The following is a 21,945-nucleotide window of genomic DNA, read 5'->3' as shown; positions in this document are numbered from 1 at the left end:
TTATTTTGTCTCAGCAACTTGTTTAATATTACTGATTGCAGACCTGGATAACTCACTAATATGAGAACTATCCTGCTGTTGACAAAACTTTTTGGTCTTTGAAAGAAGTCCACACATGATTTCTGCCTTTTGAGCACTCATTCAATAAAATAAAACTTGTAATTTGCTTTGATCCCCACGTGATAACTCAGTATTCCAGGCCTGTCACTCTGCAGCATTTTAAAAAGATGCTTTATGAAAGAAATTGGTTATGACTATGATGACACAGAGCACAAATTACAGTTAGAAAGAGATTTTGAGCTGCACAACTGTTGAGAGTTGTTCAAGACTGGCAGAACTGACAAATGAAAGAGAGAGGCACTACAAATTTTAAGACAAATAATGACAAAACAGATCTCCTCTCATAAGTTCAGCTTAATCATTAGCAGAAGGCATTAAAAACTTTTAATTATCCCTACAGAAGTTGCCCAAAAAGCTATCTGGGCAGACATAGCTGAATGACATCAGTGACAATTATAAAAACATTATCAAAAGCAAACTAAAGACAGACTTCCCAGTTTCCACTCATACAAATCCACTCTTTCCAAGTGATTGTGTTGAAATGGTGTAACAATACAGAGAATGCAGCTTTCTGTATCATAAAATGGTATCTTGAGTCTGGTAAAATTGAGTGCAGTTGCAAAATTTTTTTTAAAAAAGTAGTAAGTTAGTTAGACTTGATTCCACTTATCTCAATACACAACAGCGATTTTATAATCTCTCCTCTGTCTTAGCCATTAGTTCACATTGTCTCTCTTCAACTTACCAGTAACAGTACACACAAGATGTTCCCAAAACTGAAGCAGCACTTCAGTGTAATTTGGGATTTTGACTTTATCAGCACCTGTGTAAGCAGTTTATAAATCAAAATATATATTTGTGGAAATGGAAGCTTTTGTAAGAACTGTACTGGGAAATTGTAGTGAATGTATTCAAGATGACATGAAACCTATCAGGGCCATTCCACAGTGAACCAAAATGCCATACTGTATATCTCATTCTGATTCCTACAGTTTAAAATCTCCCTTCAATGAACTTCAAAAGCGCATTAAGTAATATCTTGGATCATTAACTTTAACACCGCCAGCATGCCCCCATGATTGCATTTACTTTAATTAATGTAAGCTAGTAATTAATGACAGTTTACACAAAGGATTTCTTTGGCATATTGCCTGTTTCCAGTCAATTAAGAGTTTTCCAAGTGCTAAAGCAAGAAAATTGAGAAAATTTGTTATAGGTGAAAAGTGTAGAGACAAAAGAAAGCTATGCTATTTTTTAATCTTGATTTAGTTGTAACATATATTTAACTCATAACAAAAACAATCCATAGTATTTTTTAATTTTGTAACACTGAGTTGTATCAGCAATAAATGTAAGCCTGCATCCAGTGATTCCATGCAAAAATTACTAGAATTAGAGAGGCGTCAGGAGAAACTTGAAGATAGCAGTAAGAGTTATCTGCATTCCACTAGCACACTGCTACCTTGCCAGAACATTGGTATTGCAACACATTTTCTCATCACTCATGTTTTGAAAGGTTTCAACTTTGGGTGAAACAGTGAAGCATATCTACCATGACATTAATGTCCTTAAAACTATTTTTATACCAACTTCTGTATGTTCTTGAGAACAAGGAAAAAAACCAAAATCCTCTCAGGACAAAAAAAAAAAATAACAAAAATAACACAGCAGGTACAGCAACAATGCTTAAGGTATAAAGGTAATCTCTGAACTACTCTAAAAATCAGCTGTCTGCTCAGAGACTTCACCAAACTTGTTCACCAAGTTCACAGTGTTGTCAAAAAGCCAACAAATATTACTGCAGTGCATGTAGCATTTAGACAACAGATTTTAAGTTGGCACTCTTTGGCAGGGCTGGGTCAGTATCAATATGGAACAGAGCATGACATATAGCTGAAACATAATTGAAAAGGAAGCTCATCAAGTGGGAAGCCTACTTGGACTCTTCCTTTTCCTTCCTGGATGCTGACTTGAAAGGATTGGCCTACTTTGGGGGTTTGCATAACATCATTCATTATCACAAACATTTACCCTGGCAAAGACTAAAGACATAAGAATACAAAATGATCCCCACTAATAGATTTCTTTTGGATCATTCACCAAATTATCTGTACACCAGTATTAGCAATTTACTTTCAGAGCCATCTGTGGGAAAGAACTGTACCTGTAATTTGGCAAGTACCATCATTTTCTTTTAGTGACTCATAAGCTCACATTTCCTTTGAGAAGAAAGCTTGCATTGGTTTGTTTGTCCTCATCAAGTATGATCTTGGGCTACACTCCAGTTTATATTAAGTTAGCAAAATGATTACAGCTCTAACACTATCAGTACATTTTCACTGATGCCCCCAGTTATTTTAATCTTGCAAGGATAACTGTGTTGCTTTTACTGGCTTCTTTTGATTCTTTTGCAGTCTTTACAGGATTAGATTTACTTAAACCTAGAATACATCTATCCAAGCCTATCTTCAAAGAGCATTAAAGCAGTCACACAAAGTGAAAGAGTCAACAGAAATAAAGTAGGAGTACAGTAAATGTTTTTTTTAAACTCAGGTTAAAAAGAATCTGAGGCAAAGCAGCCAAAATCCATCTTCCAAAAACCAAAGTCAAAATCATTTAAATAGATAAATTTAAAACACATCCCTTAGAAGTCATATGATGTCAAGATACCACTGCAGGTTTCATAACAACAAACAGTCTGCAAAAACAATAAACAAAGACAAGAATTTTATTTCTATATCAGGATTGCATAATATGGCATCACTTCATAGCCATATAATTCAGGTCTAACTTCATTACAGTCATCCTTGATAGTAACTACACACACAAAAAACCCACAATAGCACGTACCAAACAAGCTAGTGCTAATCATAATGTTCAAGCAACCTAATGCTGAAATTGCTCTTTAACTGACTAAAAATATTTGATTACAACACCTTAAAAGACAAATCTGAGGAACTGAATTCCAACTTTCTTGAAAAGGCATTAATGAAACCTTATTTTACTGGTTTCAGCAGAGAAGAGCAGGAAATTGAGCAAAATAAATTAGACTAAATGTTTTATGTGAAGAACCTTGAAGATTAACTTGTCAATGAACAAAATACTGAGATCAATATTTGTGTTCCATTTAAAAATAAAGAAAATCAACTACTATTACTTAATTTAAGGAAAGATTTGAAAAGAAAATTGAAAATAATTACTCTTGGTTCTTTGGGAATGCCACTCAGTATATTTGAAGGCAAACTAATAACAAAACAGAACTGGCTGCTGTGACACACTGCATATGAAATAGAATGATTGAGTTGTTCAATTTAAGTTGCTTTTTTTTTTTTTTTTACTCCTCCAAAATTAAAAAGACAATGAGGTTAAAGTGCCACAGTTTCTAAGGGATTTCCATACTGTAGAGGAGGAAAACACCACAGATCTCCAACTTCTTCAAATAAAGGAACAAGAACAAAGTAGCATGGAAAACTCAACTGCATTATTGGTCCGTTTTACTTTCATCAGACATAATAATTGCTGGCATTGTTGTTAAAAATTAATAGTATCTGACAGAAGCCACTACTTTAGTCATGTAACAATAGTATAGCCTATGTTTATCTCAGTACGGATATTCCTACCGTGCTCTTTTACCTTGCTATCTATTGAACATATACGCATTTCAGCTTCCTTATATCAGTGCAAGTATGGAACTTCAGAAGTTAGGTTTCCTGAAAAGAAATTACTAGATGAACAAATCAGAATGCTGTAGTTTCAGAGAACACCCTTAGGGACATACACAGATTAAGTTCTGAAAAATGCCTCAGAACAGCTTTGCTGTCCTTGTATTAGAAATGACTGATTATCTTTTTTTTTTTTTCCCCACCAACCTCCTGCATGGAATTAGGTGGCTGAAAAATAAACCTGGGTCTGAGAAAATAATGAAAATCACTTCCTTTTTAAAATCAGTGTAATTCTTCCCCGTATCAGTGCACATTCCAGTACAAGTCTGACAATACTCAAGGGCTATCAACACAGGAAACTCAACCACATTATCCAAAAATCCTCGAGTGGCCTTTGTTGAAAAGGACCACAATGTTCATCTAGCTTCAAACCTCTGCTATCTGCAGGGTCACCAACCACCAGCCCAGGCTGCCCAGAGCCACATCCAGCCTGGTCTTGACTGAATGCATCCAGGGATGGAGTATCCACAACCTCCTTAGGCAACTTGTTCCAGTGTGTCACCACCCTCCTAATGTCCAACCTAAAAGTGGAATAACTAATTCTCCACAGCTAAAAACAATAAAACTTCATAAATTCATATACACATTAAAACTAACAAGCACACAAGCTTAATGAACTTGCTCCATAAGCATTTCCATTATATAACTCAGCCTACCTAACAAACTGATACATGATACATGCGTCAGTGACAAAAGTAGTCTTTCAGTTCCAACACACCTATACATACAACCCTCAGCGAGGAATGCATACAGACTATTTATTGCTACCCCAACCAAATTTAACAGCAGTAAATTAAGTCAGATATAATTAGTTCCTTCTTTGTATAAAGACTACAGAATATTTTTTTTTAGTGGGGAGGACTAGAAATGGTTGGCTACCTTACAAAAAAATCATACAGATGAAGTCTGACAGGACTAAGAGTGCTAAGCCCAAGATCTTTACAGTAATTGCAACATCAAGCTGTGGACAGGCTGAATAAAACCAACATTTTCAGAGCATTTTATCCCTCTAGGAGGCAACCCTTAGTCCAAATTACTAGAAATTAGTCATGCCCTGTTCATTACCTCAAAGGCATAAACTTGCACTCAGGAATTTAAACAACTTGAATAAATAACTGCTTTCTAAAAAGATTTTATAAACAAACTAGAAACTCCACAACCATCCAAACGCAGGCAGGAAAATACCTTGCACTTCTTCCAAAAATGCTTTTATTGAACATCCATCTGGTCTTTTAATACTTTGACCGACATATAGCACAGGATTACTACTATAGAATTTATGGCTATCTTCACTGCACTGAAACATAGCCAGTAACATAACTTGAGAAGCCACAAACAAGTTTTGATGCAGCATAAAATATTGGAAGAAGTGTAAGGTACATATTTATTTTTATTTCTACTACATTATTTTGACCCATCTTAAGTTACTGAGGTACAAAACTACTAAGATATAAATAGACATTTTATTTCTTATGTTCATGTCAGAGCTGTGACATGAAATTCCTAAGGACAGATAAAGCTATAATGGCCTTGCCTGCAACAAAATAACCTTGTAATTTAATTTAAAACTTGGCATACATTGAAGGAAATGCTGACCAGGCATATGCCAAGATACTCTTATCACAGGAGGACCAAGGCAGAAGCATCAAGATAGAGGGCTTCCTAAATAAATAACTTTATACTAATTAAGAAATAAACTAAGGTTTGAGATAGAGGCTTTGTTTGATTTTTTAAATGGGGCAAAGCAGACCATTAGCATAGTTTTTCTGACTCCTAGCATCAGACTATATTTTAAACAACTCGAAAAACTGTTCAGTAATTTCTATATTATAGATAATATTAGGTGATCATTAACCTCTATCAAAGAGAACAAAAGGTTGCGTTTACTAGAATTTTCCTCTCTAATTCAGCAATGCCTCTCAAATCTTCAATTGTTTGACTTGTTTCCAGAATCATCATTTGCAGAGACACTACCATGCAGGAATCTTTTAAAACAAACATTAATTTGTCAAGGGCGCGTTAAAATAAACTTGCTCTTTGATGCTCAGTAGTAACAAGCTTCCTTTGTGAATGCAAACTCATATCCTCAAAGCATGCCTCAACTGAAAACAAAGCAAAAAACAGTAGACTGTTTACACTTGTAAGCACTGAAAACCTAAAATCAAAAGGTTTTCAGTAACAGTGCTTTTCCTAAATTTACTTCAAGTACTGAAGATCTACACGCACTGAAAAAAGTAGCTGAAAAAAGTTATGTCACACAAATCAACTGGAAATATTACTGTAGCAGCACTTTGAGTACAAGCTACCCAAATCTACAGTATGACCTCAAACATTATTCTAGAGACGTGTTCCACCTCACACTTCTCAACATGAAGCAACAACTATGTTACTGTCACGAACAGCTATGTTACTGCCATGATCACCCAGTGAGTTAAGATTAGGAATGGCACAAACTACACATTAGCTTTCAATTTTCTAAGCAGCATTGACTAACTTCCCATAATTTTCAGCAACCAGTCAGTTAATTCACTGGTTTGACCTGGCTAATCAGTCATCCTTTTGAAAAAGATGCTACTTTACCTAACAGTGAACTAAATATCACTATTCATGGAGGTGATTGTACAATGTAACAGAATGAGTCATTTTTAAGAATTAGATTTTAAGGTTAGAAGCCTGAAGCTGCATACCAAGCTATGCCCTGCCATCTTTTTGGAAATGCAGTTAAGTAATTCAAACTCTTGATTTCTCAGAAACCTATGCTGAAACAGAAATCCTGAAATTCTTTTTTATGTTTAGTTTACAATTGTCAGTAAGGAAAGTGTTACGCCAAAGAAGGCTGCTGGAAGTTGCACTGCTTAACAGGTAAGTCATAACAGAGAGGCTTTTAGAGTTCCTATCACCTCATTGTCATTCAGAAAGTTTGGCCTGTATCACAAGTCCTCATTGCTACAGAAATAGAGTTTGAACTTACAGGCCATCTATTACCAAAAATGAAGTGTCTCTTGTATGAAGAAAAATGTGTATTCCAAAAGTTACACTGATTTCAGCAATATTGTCAGACTGAGTTAAGGGATGTGAGTTTTCTTAACTGCAAGGACACATCAAGAGCTGAGCCAGCAATGAAATTTTTCATATAATTTGGGTACAGCTAGACTTGTCATAGAACACAAGTTTATTGACTGTTTTAACTACCTGTACTGAGAAATCTTGATTAGGAAGTTAGTTTTGATCTACAGACAGGTTGAGACTAATATTTTGTTAAATTTGGATTACATAATACACAACGCTTACTGGAAAATTTGTATGCATATGGTCAGTAAATACACATAAGCTGTTCACATACAGAAAAACTATTTCCTAAGAGGCATTTTCATGTATCATTTAAATTTCCTTCTACTCCATCCATAAATTGACAGGTTTGTGAAACTAATGATGAAATGGTAAGCATATTTTTCTCAGACCATGACATAATGCTGACCAAAACAGGAAACTGGGGATCTTTACCTCATTCAATAATGAAATTTGAAGTGAAAACAACCCTAATTGTCAAGTATACAATCAAATGGAAGTAACTTCATATACAATCAAATGGAAGTAACTTCATATACAATCAAATGGAAGTAACTTCATATATCCTATAAACTGACCTTCAATTCATCATGGCATCATGATAACTTAGGAAGGAACGAGCTAAAAATGAACAGCTTAGTAGCTTATGATCAGAACTCAGCTAAAAATTACCTTTATTTTATTAACCCCTAGGAAGAAATCCAGAGAGTCTGGAAAGGCCAGTACACTTCCTAATTGCAAAATACACCAGATTTCAGTTTATTTCCTTTGCCAAAATGTTTAACTACTCCTATCTTAAAAAAAAAAAAAAAAAAGATTATTTTCAACATCTTTCACTATGGAAAGATGCAACAAAAAAAAAAAGCACCAAGCATATACAGAAGAACTATTTCTTTTCAACAGGATCATTATTCCTTCTGAAGCAGCCTAGGAGACCTGTAGAAAATGCCTTGAAATACCAAGGCAAATCAAACAATTTCAGATGATAAATATTTCTGCAGTAGCTAATAAGACTCATAAGTTCAGGCTGAATTCAAAACTCATTTCATTTGACCAGAAAGTCACCTCATTACAAGCACTGATGGGTAGGTTCAATTAAACAAAACTTCTATCTTTGCTATGACAAAAGCAATTGCATTGCAAGTCTATTGCTGATTGTCAAAGATACAGCATGGATAGAAAAAAAGTCTTAATAAAAAACTTTTTGCTCGTCAGGTTTTGTTTTGCAGATCAACAAAACTAGGAAAAATAAAAATTTGGTTTCATTAGGCTGCATATTAACTTTAGAAATAAGTCATGACTCAAAGTACAGAAAAGAAATTCCTCAAACTAATGATTTGAAGAGCAGTGTGAAGAAAGCAGAAGAGACCACTGTATTCCCAGATATGTTTGATAATCCTTAGGAACACTTACCATTGTTGCTTAAAGCATTTGCATTCAACTTTAAAGAGCAAAGGATTTCTTAATAAGGAAAAAGATTCCATCTTACTCATGCTACAGCTTCTGCATTCATGTCAACTGATTAGTATATGCTACTGAGAGATTTTTACAAGTCTCCATTTTGTGACTGCACTCCACAACAGTGACCAAGTGTGAAGCCCCCAGTACAAAAAAGACAGGGAGCTGTTGGAAAGGATCCAGAGGAGGGCCACCAAGATGATCAGGGGACTGGAGCACCTCCCCTATGAAGACAGGCTGAGGGAGCTGGGCTTGTTCAGCCTGGAGGAAAGAAGGCTGCGGGGTGACCTCATTGCAGCATTTCAATACCTAAAAGGGAGCCTACAGAGGGGAGGGGAATCAACTCCTTGAAAGGGTAGATAACTGCAGGACAAGCGGAAATGGTTTGAAGTTGAGGAAGGGAAGATTTAGGTTGGATGTCAGGGGGAAATTCTTTACAGAGAGAGTGGTGAGGTACTGAAACAGGCTGCCCAGGGAGGTTGTGGATGCCCTGTCCCTGGAAGTGTTCAAAGCCAGGTTGGATGGAGCCCTGGGCAGCCTGGTCTGGTATTAAATGGGGAGGTTGGTGGCCCTGAATGTGGCAGGGGTGTTGGGGATTCTTGATCCTTGAGGTCCCTTCCAACCCTGGCCTTTCTGTGATTCCATGAACAGGTATCAGCCACTCAAAACAGTTAAATTTTTCAAATACAACTGTTGCTCCAAGGTAGTAACCTAGACTTCATAACCTTCTTTGATTCCCAGGATTATTTTTCCATAGAAGTGGATGAGCTACTTCATCACAAAACACTGTCTTAATCAGAAACGTTACTTACAGCTGTGAAATAGCTCCTCAACCAAAAAACAAGTTGCATTTCAAATAGCTCAAAGAGACACAATTGCAAATTTTCTGTAGACTTGAAATTGTGCAGTTTATTGGTAAAGCTCTTGCCAAGCGTTGAATGGAAAAATTTACCCCACAAGCTAACATCTTAAAATAACCTATGTAGCAAAATCTATATAAAGATAGCCTTTCAAAATAAACTTACTATCTCAGAAGTCAATTTTCAACATGCACTATGAAAAGGAGTGCAAGTCCAACAATCTGTTAACAGCTGCATAACTAAAGAACTGAGCAAATCAAGCACTCAATCAGATGCTTTTTCTCCATCAATCACAAGAAATGGTTCAAGCCTAACCACCACCAATATTTTATCACCAGGAAATTCAAAAAATCCAAACCCTATAGCCATGCACCCCTCCCACAGAACTGAACACTATTTCCCACATAACATAAGCCTATACTTATGTAAAAAAAAAAAAAAGAACAAAAGGAAACATTACCAGGACTCTGAAACAGACCTTATTTCAGGTTTCATGCTTATTCTTGCTTTCAGTATAAATTAATCACCACTTCTAGTTTTGGAAAGCTTCTCAAAAATATTGCTTTCCACTCTTTGGGAGTTTAGTTTTCAAACCTTTGGTCAGGAAGCCACTGACAGGTGCTCACTGATTTACTGTGCTGATACAGCAAGTTTGTTTTGCATAAACTTTTCACTTGTCACTCGAAGAGTTCAGCACAAGCACATTTTATTTTTTATAGCAGCAGAGAATGCATTAGGCTTCCTCATATCAGACAGGGCATCACTGGTCCAGAGGCACTGATGCCATGGCAGAGAATTGCACACTTCTCAGTGCCGTTACTCAAGGTGCAACAGAAAGTCAACATTGAAAAGTATTATGCAGGGCAGTACAGTTTGACTCGAGCCCTTTGTAAGCAGTATTTTAGTTCTTCATGCTAGGCACCATGAAATTAGCACCACAATGTACTATATTACTAAGTGAGACAACAGTTTAAGCACTGCACTCTTCATTTTTAAATGAGTTGAGGAAAATCAAAGTGTTACTAGTGCATTCCACACTGAATAATCCATAGCAAATACACAGCTGGGGACTTAATTACATTTTGAGCTGAACTAGGTTCTCATTACTGTATATATTCTCCTTATTAAATATCAGATCCGAAGGAGAGCCATGAAGATGATCAAAGTTGTGAAGCACCTCTCCAATGATGAAAGGCTGAGGAAATTAGGCTTATTCAGCTCGGAGAAGACTATGAAGAGACCTCACTGCAACCTTCCAGCACTAAAAGGAAGCTTACAAGTAGTAGAGTGATTGACTTTTTACACAATCTGATGGTAATAGGACAAGAGGGAATGACTCTAAACTAAAAGAAGGGAGAGTCAGGTTAGGTTTTAGGAAGAAATTCTTTACTCACAGAGCAGCAAGGCCTTGGCACAAGCTGCCCAGAGAGGTTCTGAGTGCTTTGCCTCTGGAGTCATTCACAGGTGGTTGAATCAGATCCTCATCAGTCTGACCCAGTCAATTAGCAACCCTGCACCTGGCAGGGGAGCTGGAGTTAGATGATGTTTAAGGCCCCCTCTAACCTAACCCATTCTATGATATTTCATAGAATTTCAATGACTTCATAACAACATGAGGTGTACAAGGAATTGGTTTTACTAGTTGGCTATAATCACTATGTTCAACCACACATAACAAACGTGTAGACTCTACCTTCCACTCCATGTTTTAAGCCAACACTTGAAATGTAATAATCTGTTCACTGTACATTTTCACTGTCAATAAATGCAAGCACCTAATATAAACACTTAAGTTCTGTCAAGAAGCTTTACAACTGTTTTGGACAACTAGTCCTAACAATATGAAACCAGGCAGAGGTCACTTACAAACAAAGTATTTGTAATGCTAAATTTGTTACTTAAGAACTTGCTACTTTACAACCCTCCCCACTTTCTTTTTTTTAGTTTGCACCCATAGTTTGTACAGTATTGTTTATAATTTAATTCAGAAAAAAACATTAAGCACCAACTTGAAAGATCTTCCATTTTGTTTATTTGTAATGTGTTTCTTTGAGTACTTCTATTATTCACAGAATCTTCAAAGGTTTAACAAACACATGTAATAGACTAAAGATAAATTCTCTAATTTCGTAAGTTGGTTGAAAAAATGAAAAATGCTTGTTAAGTTTTCAGCACCTATATTATTCAAATGCATTTACAAAAAATAGTTGGGATTGTACTGAATCTCTACTCTTTTTCCTGAACTTTGACATCTTTTTCAGACCTTTGTTTCTTATACACACTTCAGAAACATTAAATCCATGATGTTAGTTTTGATCACATAAAGCCTTTTGAAGAAATCATGTCATTCAGTGCAGTAAATCAGCTAAGAAATGGGAATCCCCTGATTTTTATCAGAAAGTAGCTTTAAGGAAAACACATTTCTCCATAATACCAAAATTGTATTCTTTGTGGCTACTCCAAGAAAGTAAAAAAAAAAAAAAAAGAAATAACAGCTATGCTTAATACAGCTAACAAATGAGTAATAAGAGTAAAATTCTGGTCAGGCAAAGCTTCAGGAAGAAAGCACAAAGCACATTAAGAGGTTTACTTCCTTACTGGCAGACTGGGAAGAAGAAGGGACAAGGCAGAGCAGTCCCTTCTCCCACTTGAGAATCATTAGCATTTAGAAAGTCTAAGCTTTGAAGGGAAAAGCAAAGCTTCCAGACATTCTGCAAAGGAAACCTTTCAAACATCAACTAAGTGCAAATAAACAACGTGCCAAGTCTGCTACTGAGAGAATACCCGAATGCCAGAAAGTTTCCCTCTCCCCTTCTCAGAGGAGGTCGGAAAGAAAAAGACAAATTGTTTATGCCAAGTCTCATTTTGAAGTTCCCATAGAGTTCTTAACTCTTAGTGAACAAAACCATATTTTGTTTTTCAGTAATTAACCAGGCACAAGAAGTGTTCAGCTACAGGGAATTGTCCTGACAGATCAGAAGTTCTTATGAATTGTATCCCATCCATCTCCCACCACACAAAGCTGAACTCCATGTTAAGAAAACCCAGCATATGATTTGGACTGTTCAAACCAGCAAGCTCAAAGGCAAGGAACAGGCAGAAACTGTTTCTTGTATACTTCCAGCTATAGTCTAACATGAATAAAAACTTTCCTGGTTATAAAACAAACACTATTTTAGAAGAGTAACTTAAACACTATCTTCAAGATGATCAAACACATGTGAAGTGAATCTTATAAACATCTGGGGTTGTAAATACCACAGCTGTTGCATAAAGATAGATGTTACACTTAGAATTGATTTCCATTTCCTATACAGAACTCATTCCTAACTTCCAAGTATAGAAGAGTAGGGATACAAAAAGGTAAGAAGTCTGTAGAAATAGTGAAAACGTATCTATTTAATGTCTCATTCCTCTTCAGTGTAACAAGCAGTGGAATAGAAATTGTTCAGGTATATTAGAAGAGGGTTTGGAAACCTATTTAAGTTAGTCTACATAGACTTAAGAGAATACCTGCACAAGAAAGCTTGTAACACTGTAAAGCAATATAAAGCAATAGAAAACAAATACTAGCATAGTAGCAACATCCTAGGCAGCAGCAAGCACAGATTTACTCAAATACAGTAGCCGAGGATACAAACAAAGGAAAGAATCTACCTACCCTTGGAAGGCCTCAGGTTTGCAGGGATCTCCAGCAAGATCCTCTCGCCTCTACTGCCAGCCCTTAAATGAGGTCTGGGAAGATGTAGACCTTGGCTCCAGCCCTTCCAATCACTCAGATTGCATGCACCTGAGCTCCCCTGGGTTGGCCCTGCCTTCCCACCAGGTGCTCAATCACCAGTTCAAGGCGACTGAATATTTGCACTACAGTTTCACTCAGGCTTAGAATTCAAATTTATAGCATAATCATACTTCACTGCTAATTTTCCTAAGATTTGATTACTCTCTCTCAAAATAACAGCCTTTTACAAACTTTACAACACGAACTCCTTTACTGCAGAGCTGGCTTATTTGTTAAAAGAGAAGCATCTCACAGTATCTTCACAGTTGTTCTTTTCTCAGTTCTTCTGTGCCCATCTAAAAGCATCTTAAAGATCAACAGTTACTGTTCTTTTCATCTTTTCATCTGAATACCATTTGTGAAGCATTTGGAGAAACCACCTCAAGTTTCAAATTCACCCACTTCACAGTTATCTTAACCCATAGGATTAAAGGATAGCTCTAAGCTTTTCAAAGATCAGTCCCACAGACTCAGCATTTCAGCAGCACAATCCCACATAGTTCCTAACAGTAGAAATTGGGACCACGATGTAAATGCTACATCTCATGTTTGCACTAATAGGCAGAAAACCTTCATGTTACATCTACATTTGGGGCACAATACATGCATAAATACTTCCTAGAATCACAGCCCTGAGTTTAGAGACAAAAGTATGCCTGATTATATTTACTTTTTGTCTGCATATGGGAAAGTTAGAGAACTTTATATATACCGCTTTAAAGCTCAATTCTCCATTGGGTTTTCACTTAACACACTTTGAACCAGCAGGAGCCTATATCCTCGGGTATCTTACCTATCTTTCAGCATAATAATTACTTGCAAAGTTCAAAAGAATATTTTTGCACATCTGCTTTACTCACCTGGCTGAAAGATTAAGACATTCCCCAATTTACACTTCTCCAAGGGCATATTTCTTCAAAACTGATTACTGGAGTAAGTTTGAAGCACTTGGATGTAAATTAAATCCCATGATTAAGTTATCAGACATCTTATTAGCAGCTTTCTTTCAAAGCATACTTTAACTTTAGAAAGTTTTTAGTTTCTTTAATGCATTAGATCTTCATTGCACAATTTATAGTAGTTAACAGTATATGTAACATCCTCTCACTAGTACACTTGAACTAAAAGATTTTGAGTCACAGACAGCAGCTCTAAAGGTCTCCCACCTGAATTCAGCTGAAACAAACTAAGTATTAAATAGTTTTCTTCTAAAAGCTCCACATTACAAAAACAGAAGAAACCTCTCCAGCAACTTTAACAGGCACTCTGGGCCACTCCACTAGCTCCACATGCAGAAGCTACTGTTACAGACTTCCAAGCTGTATTTTCTTTCCTTCTTTTTCTTGGTCCACCTCCTAGAAGCAAAGTTTTTGTTCAGAATAGGTAAAAGTTCAAATTCTAAATAATTTTTCTTATCTTCACTTTTCAGAATTGCCTTTCTTTCTCCATCTTAGAAATCAAGCCAGTACCACCTCCATTCTGCCACCTGCTTGCAGTCACTTTCTCAGCTGTAGATACTTCTACATTAAAGCCTCCATCCCTAACAAGCTAACAGGAGTCACCTGTTCCAGGCTCAGCTTAGGAGGGTGACCCCAACACAGTGCATGCCTGTGCTAGCTTGAGGTACTTCATACAACCCATTTCACAGGCTTTAATACACATAAAAGGAGAAATGACTAACAAGTTGTTCCTGAACTACCAGATAACCTGTGGTAGAATGCAGCTTGTGAACATCCAAATTATCCTGGGCCCTGCTAAACACAAGCAACATCCGAAAACAGGAATTTATTTATCCCAGTTTGGCTGGTATAGAATCATAGAATCACCAAGGTTGTAAAAGACATTTAAGATAATCCAGTCCACTTGTCTACCTATCAGCAAAATATCCCACTAAGCCATGTCCCTCAGTACAACACTGAGACATTTCTTGAACTCCTCCAGGGACAGTGACTCCACCACCTCCCTGTGCAGCCCATTCCACCACCTGATCACTCTCACAGAAGTAGTATTTCCTAATATCCAACCTGAATTTTCCCTAGCACAATGTGAGCTCCATTCTCCCTCTAGTCCCATCACTAGTGAAGAGGCTAACTCCCACCTCACCACAACTTCCCTTCAGGTGGTTGTAGAGAGCAAAGTCATTTTCTCTTCAAAAGCTAGGGATCTTCACAAGTCAGGCAGATCATTTTTTCAGTATGTTATCATTCAAGTCTCCAGCTTCCTACTTGTCTCTCTCAGTAGCTGATATTTCATGTTTTCCCAATGCTATTCTGTAGCTGAGGTGTGCTGTTTCACTTATGAACCAATAAGCGTGCCTTTTTAATAGGCACTTGTTTGAACAATCTCCTTCTCCCCAAGCTAGTGAGATAGCAACATGAAGGAGTAACATTTTCCTAATTCAGAAGTTCATGCTCATCACTGCATTAAAATGAGATGCAGTGGTTAGTACAAAAGCATCTGTACCTACTTTTGTTATAGCACCTTTCTGTAAAGCACTTTCAGGGAAGAAACAATCTATAGGAAGACAGTTTCAGGGGATGGCTGCATGAGAGCTGTTACTTATTATCTTTAAGTATTGTAACTAGAGGTCTCTGGATCTAATTTTTATCATAAGACCACCAATGTCCAGCACATTAGAACTTCTAACTCCCTCTGCTACCACTGATACACTTTTGAACCAGACCAGATTACTCAAGAGAAAGAGTTGATCCTCTTGATTTACTCAGACTTCATCAATACCGCTATGTAAAGAGCTTTAATCAATTCCTTTCTAGTTATAACAGACAGTTCTTTTGTATGTAAATTTGATTCAAACAACATTTAACTCTATTTTGCTTCCACAGTGTTATCTAATATTGAAGGGCACACCTGCACACTCTTGCATATTGGAGAGAGCTAGAGTAGTTTGTATTTCTTTGCAGTCTGAAACGTGATGATGAGTAGTTCACAGACATCCATCCACAGAGATAAAGTGTGTTCTACATCCAGACCAAGGGCAGAAATTTTTTCTGCTTGAAAATGCCAATAGTCAGGGTTTATGTAGTACTTAGGATGAATAAGCTGGTGTCCAGATAAGATGAAGGTGCTGTAAATCAGTAAACTGTTATGTTCCTCTCCCAGTTATACAAACTGCTGTAGATCCCTATGCCTGCGATAAATTGACTTCTTCAGTTTCTTGTATGTTTTAACACTTGCATCTCCTGACAACTGTTTGACCACAGCTCCTGCCCTTGTTACATCTTCCTTGCTTTGTCAAATTCTGCTCTAGCTAACAGATTAGTTCTCTGCTGTTACGCTTATCAATTTTTTATTTTTTATTTTACAAGTTCTAGACCAGCACTCTGACCAGACTTTTCATTGTTTCCTCAGAGAAAAACATTATCCATGCACACTTGAACACATGAAACTTCTATATTATAGCAAAGGCTTCCTGTAATCTATTTTGTCATTCATTTGAAAAAATATAACTACAATCTACAGACTATTATATGGTTGGTGAAGCTGCTTGTGGGCTATCTGTATGGACAATGGGCATTGATGTTTTTATTACTTCAAAGTTCTATTTTCCCATAGAACATAAAATGCTAAATAATATATACAGCCTCAGAGGGAGTGTGAACTTCTACCTGTCAATATCTCACTATCTACGGTGTGAGAAACGTAACACTTTACCACTAAATGACAGAACTAGCAGTCTCAAAACTAGCATTCTTTATAACTCACCTTGTCCTATGGTCCTTCACTCAGTGTCAACATTACTGATTAGAAAGAGCGACTACCTTCCGCACTCCATTAAGTCGCATTTCTTACCATCTCTCCCCCACTTCAAACTTAATTGAAGGAAGTCCTATGTTAGAAGTGGAAAACTATAGGCTAGGTCTTTACATTTCATAGAATTAGCATGAAAACCAATTGTAAAATCTTTAATAGATCGCCTACCTACACAATTGCATTATTTTCAATCTTCTTCCATAGCATTAAAAATATTCACCCCAAGCAGAATTAGCATAGAGCTGCAGTCCTCTGTCCTGGTTATCTTTAGGATCAAAATTAAGTCAAGAATGGCAATCTCAATTATCCCTTTATAAAATTCATTTTCATTTATAAAGCCCTAATAGTTTTAAGAACTCTGAATTAACATGCAGAATAATGCTTTTCTAGCATTTATAGTAACAAAATAACAATCTCTGTTAAAATGCTGTTCTTATTCACAACACTGATAAGTGAAGCATTAGAAGGTTATCATTCTCATCTCTACAAGTTTCTACTTCGTAAGTATTATTTGTCTTTAGTACTTAAAATAATGCTTTATTCATTGTTCAGTATAATACTGATTGACCTGGTAGATTATTTCTTTTAGGATATTTTATAAAACTCTTAAGTATCATTAAGTTCAATTATATCTGGAGTCTTCCATCAGCTTCCTTTGTTTCAAATTCATGTCAAGATCTTCTTACTCTGGCCCCTCACTATACAACTGTAGCATGTAGAAGCTCTCAATTTTCACTTGCTTCATCAGTTGAGATGAAAGAACTGATTCAGTAACGTAATTTGATAAAATTTATAAAGATAGGAAAAATGAATATCTTGGACTCCCTGTCATAGATACCCTAAATTTATATATTGATAAATAGTTACTATCTTTTAAGCTTTTCTGCAGACTTCCCTTTTTCAGCTTCCAGGTGCAGATTTTTTCTTTTAGTAATCTTAATGAGATCTCCATATCAAACATCAGAAAAATCCACACATATGTATAAGTATACATGGCTATTTGCCTCTATTGTCCTCACTTCCCTTAACCCTCAAAAAGTCAGATTTGTGGCTGGTATCACATGTATTAAAGGACAGAGAAAGTTACTTGAGAAAACCATAATAGGATAATACAGTATTATATTTGAGAGAATGAGACAGCAATGCAAACCCATACTCCTCATATTATCCTTTGTACTGTCTGTGTACAGAAGTTATTTTAGACTCTTAACTTATCCTTCAAGTACTTTTTACCTCTTTCCGCCATTTCTGCTTTCACAAAATACTCTCAGTGGTCCAAATGTAACAGAGGAATGGAAATGTTCTCTACATTACCAGAATGGCAGAACAACCACCAGAATTAATATTTTCTATAAAATTCATTTCTGTTTCAGTAGTTTGCTCCAGAATGCTTACAACAATGTTTCAGAGTTTGCCATAGTACTCACAGGACTCTTCTGACTCCATTTTATTTGTGCTTACTTTAAATACTGTACATAAATAAAGTATGATTTAGAACTAAGTCTCATACTACATAATTAAAAAAATTAGGGCCCTATAATCACCAGCATTCCGAAATTTCCCACATTTTTTCTTTGCTCTTGTTACAATGTGATTGTCACATCTAAATAAACCCCAGGAACATCACAAGGTAGACCTCCTGTGAAATACTGAAATGACAAAGTTCAAAACATTCTTTTCATAACCAATCCACACTCACACCATTGGTCTCACTGTATCTCACTTCATTGTTTTCCATTCCAGTATTCCTCAGAAAATAGCCTTCCTGTCCCATGAGAAATGTAACTTAGAAATTACTATTTCACTGGCAATAGAGTGTTCTTAAAAGAGAAGGACATTTTAATTATGCTTACAATCCTCAGTCTGAAAGAGGAAAAGCTTCATAAATAAGCTTTGTCTTCTCAGAAAAGATTACTTCCTCAGATTCTTACCAGCAATTCTTGGGTGGCAGCTTCCTCTGCAAGATTCAACATTCTTCTGATAATTTTTGACTCCAATCCTTAGAAAATGGAAAAAAGCCAACATTAAGTTTCTCGTTTTCTGTCTGCATCTTATTTTAGATTTGTTCATTTTATAAGATAGCAATGCTGTTTCTAATCCTCTTGGAAAGAAATGGTTGTTTTAAAATACCTAACGAAATACAAAGAAATGCCATTTCAATGAGGTTTAGTATAAAGATTCCTCTCAGTCAGATTTCAGGCAGATTTGATATGAGCACAGTAAGTAAGAAATATGCTTTCTTTCCAGTCCGTTTCCTGTAATTTACAATCAATACCTAAAGATTCCTGTTTGTGCTGCCTAATCTGTGCAAAGTAATTCATGAGCTTCCTCCCAAACACTGCTTTCAGATGCTGCAAGTTACATGAAATCCCATCCTATGCTTCTATCAAGTCACAGAAATAAGTCCATCTCTGAACAAAACCACAGAAGGAATTCCTTGATTTTCAGAGAAAATGCAATGAATATTTATATGCTAGACCTTCATTAGCTTGTGTCTGTTCACTATTGATGTGTGAGAAGCCATTAGAGCCATTCACAGTCAGCTGAGCAACATCTTTGTTTAAAAATATTTATGATGTGAACGTACTGTGTTTGCAAAGACATGGGAATGCAAATCTTGGAGTGTTTTCATAACTACAACAAAATAAATATTTACTTTTAAATATATTTCCTTTAACCTTTTTTCAGAAAGTTCAACCACTTCTGCAATATAAAGCCTGCAGATTTAACAACAGCAGCAAAAGCAGCTGGAATGCCTATCATTAAGCAGTCCTCTGAAATTCAACCACTCACATCTGTTTCATAGAAATACTCACAGGACAGCTAACCACTTTCCTGCATATATCCTCAGAGCACCTGCTCTACCACCACCACAGCTAATGCCTCAGCATTTCACAGATACTTTATGAAAATTACATGAACAAATAAGTCATGAGTAAGCAGAATCCTTTTGGATCAGAAAGATTAAAGCTGCAAACAAGTAAAACTTACAGTCAAAGCACAAGTTATTACTCACATTTTTGGAAAGGAAGGAAAATTATAGATAATATAGGAGTTTATAAAATCTCTTGGGTCAGCAGCATTAGCAGCAACTCAGAGTGCATTAATACTGGAAAGAAACCAATTTCCTAAAATCAAATTCATAAGACAAGACCTTCCATTGAAAATGAGAAAAAAGTTGGTAAAACACTATTCTGATTAGTTTGTACGGTATCTAACAGTAAGAAAGTGCTACTCTGAACTCAGTGGGAAGGTTAATGTAGAAAACTTTTTAAAGACAATTTACTGACTTCTTAAGTTGTACTACTAGTAATAAGTCTATAAGCTGAAAGTACAAGCTAAAAAAATACAAAATGAAATTATGTGATGCATATGATCACACTTAAAGAGCTTTAAGGACTTTATGTCTTCTAGACTATACTGTTAACACAGCAAAATTTAAGCAGCCTTACCTCAGAGATCAATATCCCAATATCCAGATGTGCCAACTAGCTTACATAAAGTAAGGCTGTGGAATTCCAAGTTGGTTTTAAATCTCCTTAAAGAAAAAAAATCAACAAAGTAAAAGTCAGGCATGACTTGTCTACACACCAGGTCCTTAACTGCATTCATCTTAGAAGAATAAGCAATTTCAGCAGTTTGCGCACAGTTTCCAAAACACTAGATAAACATTGAGCAACAGACTGAATGTTTTAGGCATGAAAAGATTGATGCTGTTGCAGGCCTAATCTTTAACACTATTGTAATAGTGAAGATACAGTACACCCCATAGCTTCACACGACTTGATTTTTAACTGTGTAGCACTTAATGTAGGCTTTCTGGGGAAAAAACATGCTAAGACAATTATCTTCAGCTTTCATATTAACATAGCTTAATGACTGATAGATGATAATTAATGATGAATATAAGATTCTTCATTGTTTAAGAAAGACGAGCTAAGATAAAGAACTACTAAACTAGCTAGATCTCACATGATCTAACTTCGCATAACATAGGCAGGGAACATATTTAAATAGCAGAACTTTAATACTTGAGAAGTGTGTCAGTTGCTCTGAAAGTAATGCCTCTTCTTTATTTCCAACTATAGCAGGCGCAAAAATCTCAATAAAACTATTTGATACAGCAAATTCTCAGCTACAGAACACTATTTTTCAACAAAGTCACCACCATTAGCTCTGCGTTTTCACTAGTGATGAACAAGAGCCTGCATGCCACGCTCATAAAAATCTTCACCAGTGGAGTTGACTCACTGTCACTGTTTGAACAGCTGAAGTGAACCACCCACCACCTCACTGTAACAACACACATTGCTGGGCCTTCATTAACATCCAGCAAGTGATGAAAAATGTCAGTGGACACCTTTTTCTGCATGGAGGAACTTTACTGTACCTCTTGGATTCAAGGTGAGTTACACAGCTGGGCAGGTATAACCACAGTATAGGTTAGGGATGACCTGTAGAGATCTGTGGAGAAGGACATGGGTGCTCTGGGGGACAACAGGTTAGCCACGAGCCAGTGTTATGCCACTGTCCCCAAAAAAGGCCAATGATATCTTGGGATGCATTAAAAAGAGCATGGCCAGCAGAGCAGGAGAGGCAATCCTCTCTTCTACTTTGTCCTGGCCAGGCTACATTTACAATACTGAGTCCAGTCTCAGGCTCTACAGTTCAAGAAGACAGACCTCCCAAAAGGAATCTAGCAGAGGGCCACAAAAATTACAGAAGGCCCAGAGCATCTCGCATATGAGAAAAGGCTGAGTAACCCGGGTCTGTTCAGACAAAAAAGACAAAGTGGGGATCAGACTCATGTTTAGAAATATGTAAAGGGAAATGAGAGGCAAACAGATGAGGCCAGGCTCTTCTCAGTGGTGTACAGTGATAGGAATAATGGTATAAAACTTGAACAAAGGAAGTTCCATACAAACATGCAGAATAACTTCTTGTAAGGGTGATGGAACACTGAAGCAGGCTGCCCTCATAGATGCTCGAGTCTTCTTCTACAGAGATATTCAAGACCCATCTGGATGCCTATCTCTGCAACCTATTGTAGGGAACTTGCTTTAGCAGTGGGGTTGAACTCAATCCCTGGAGATTGCTTCCAGCCCTTGCAATTGTTATCTGCAATACACACTTCCATGTAAGACACCATTTTGTCAGACTGCTCCCCAACTGCCATCTGTCACACAACAAAATATAATGGCACATTGGTGGGAAGATTCTAACT

The 21,945-nt window shown here is 36.6% G+C and overlaps 1 protein-coding gene across 8 annotated transcripts in view; it reads right to left on the bottom strand.

Annotated features, from left to right (window-relative positions):
• The window catches only part of TFPI (tissue factor pathway inhibitor), a 210,293-nt gene that overhangs the window by 162,916 nt on the left and 25,432 nt on the right, over positions 1 to 21,945 (bottom strand). For 5 of the 8 annotated variants that reach the window (XM_090144375.1, XM_090144371.1, XM_031604400.2 and 2 more), the window contains 2 exons: positions 20,174 to 20,259; positions 18,653 to 18,720 (listed from right to left, as the gene is read on the bottom strand). The gene's annotated coding sequence lies outside the window, so the exon portion shown is untranslated. Of the gene's footprint in view, positions 1 to 12,830; positions 12,883 to 13,810; positions 13,968 to 14,191; positions 14,282 to 18,652; positions 18,721 to 20,173; positions 20,260 to 21,945 lie in introns of those variants that run through there. The other 3 variants (XM_090144377.1, XM_090144376.1, XM_031604396.2) reach the window with 3 other exon arrangements.

The sequence above is a fragment of the Phasianus colchicus genome, chromosome 7, assembly GCF_987193195.1.
Source record: "Phasianus colchicus chromosome 7, bPhaCol1.hap1.1, whole genome shotgun sequence".
Classification (NCBI taxonomy): Eukaryota; Metazoa; Chordata; class Aves; order Galliformes; family Phasianidae; genus Phasianus; species Phasianus colchicus.
This window is presented reverse-complemented; position numbering and strand designations above follow the sequence as displayed.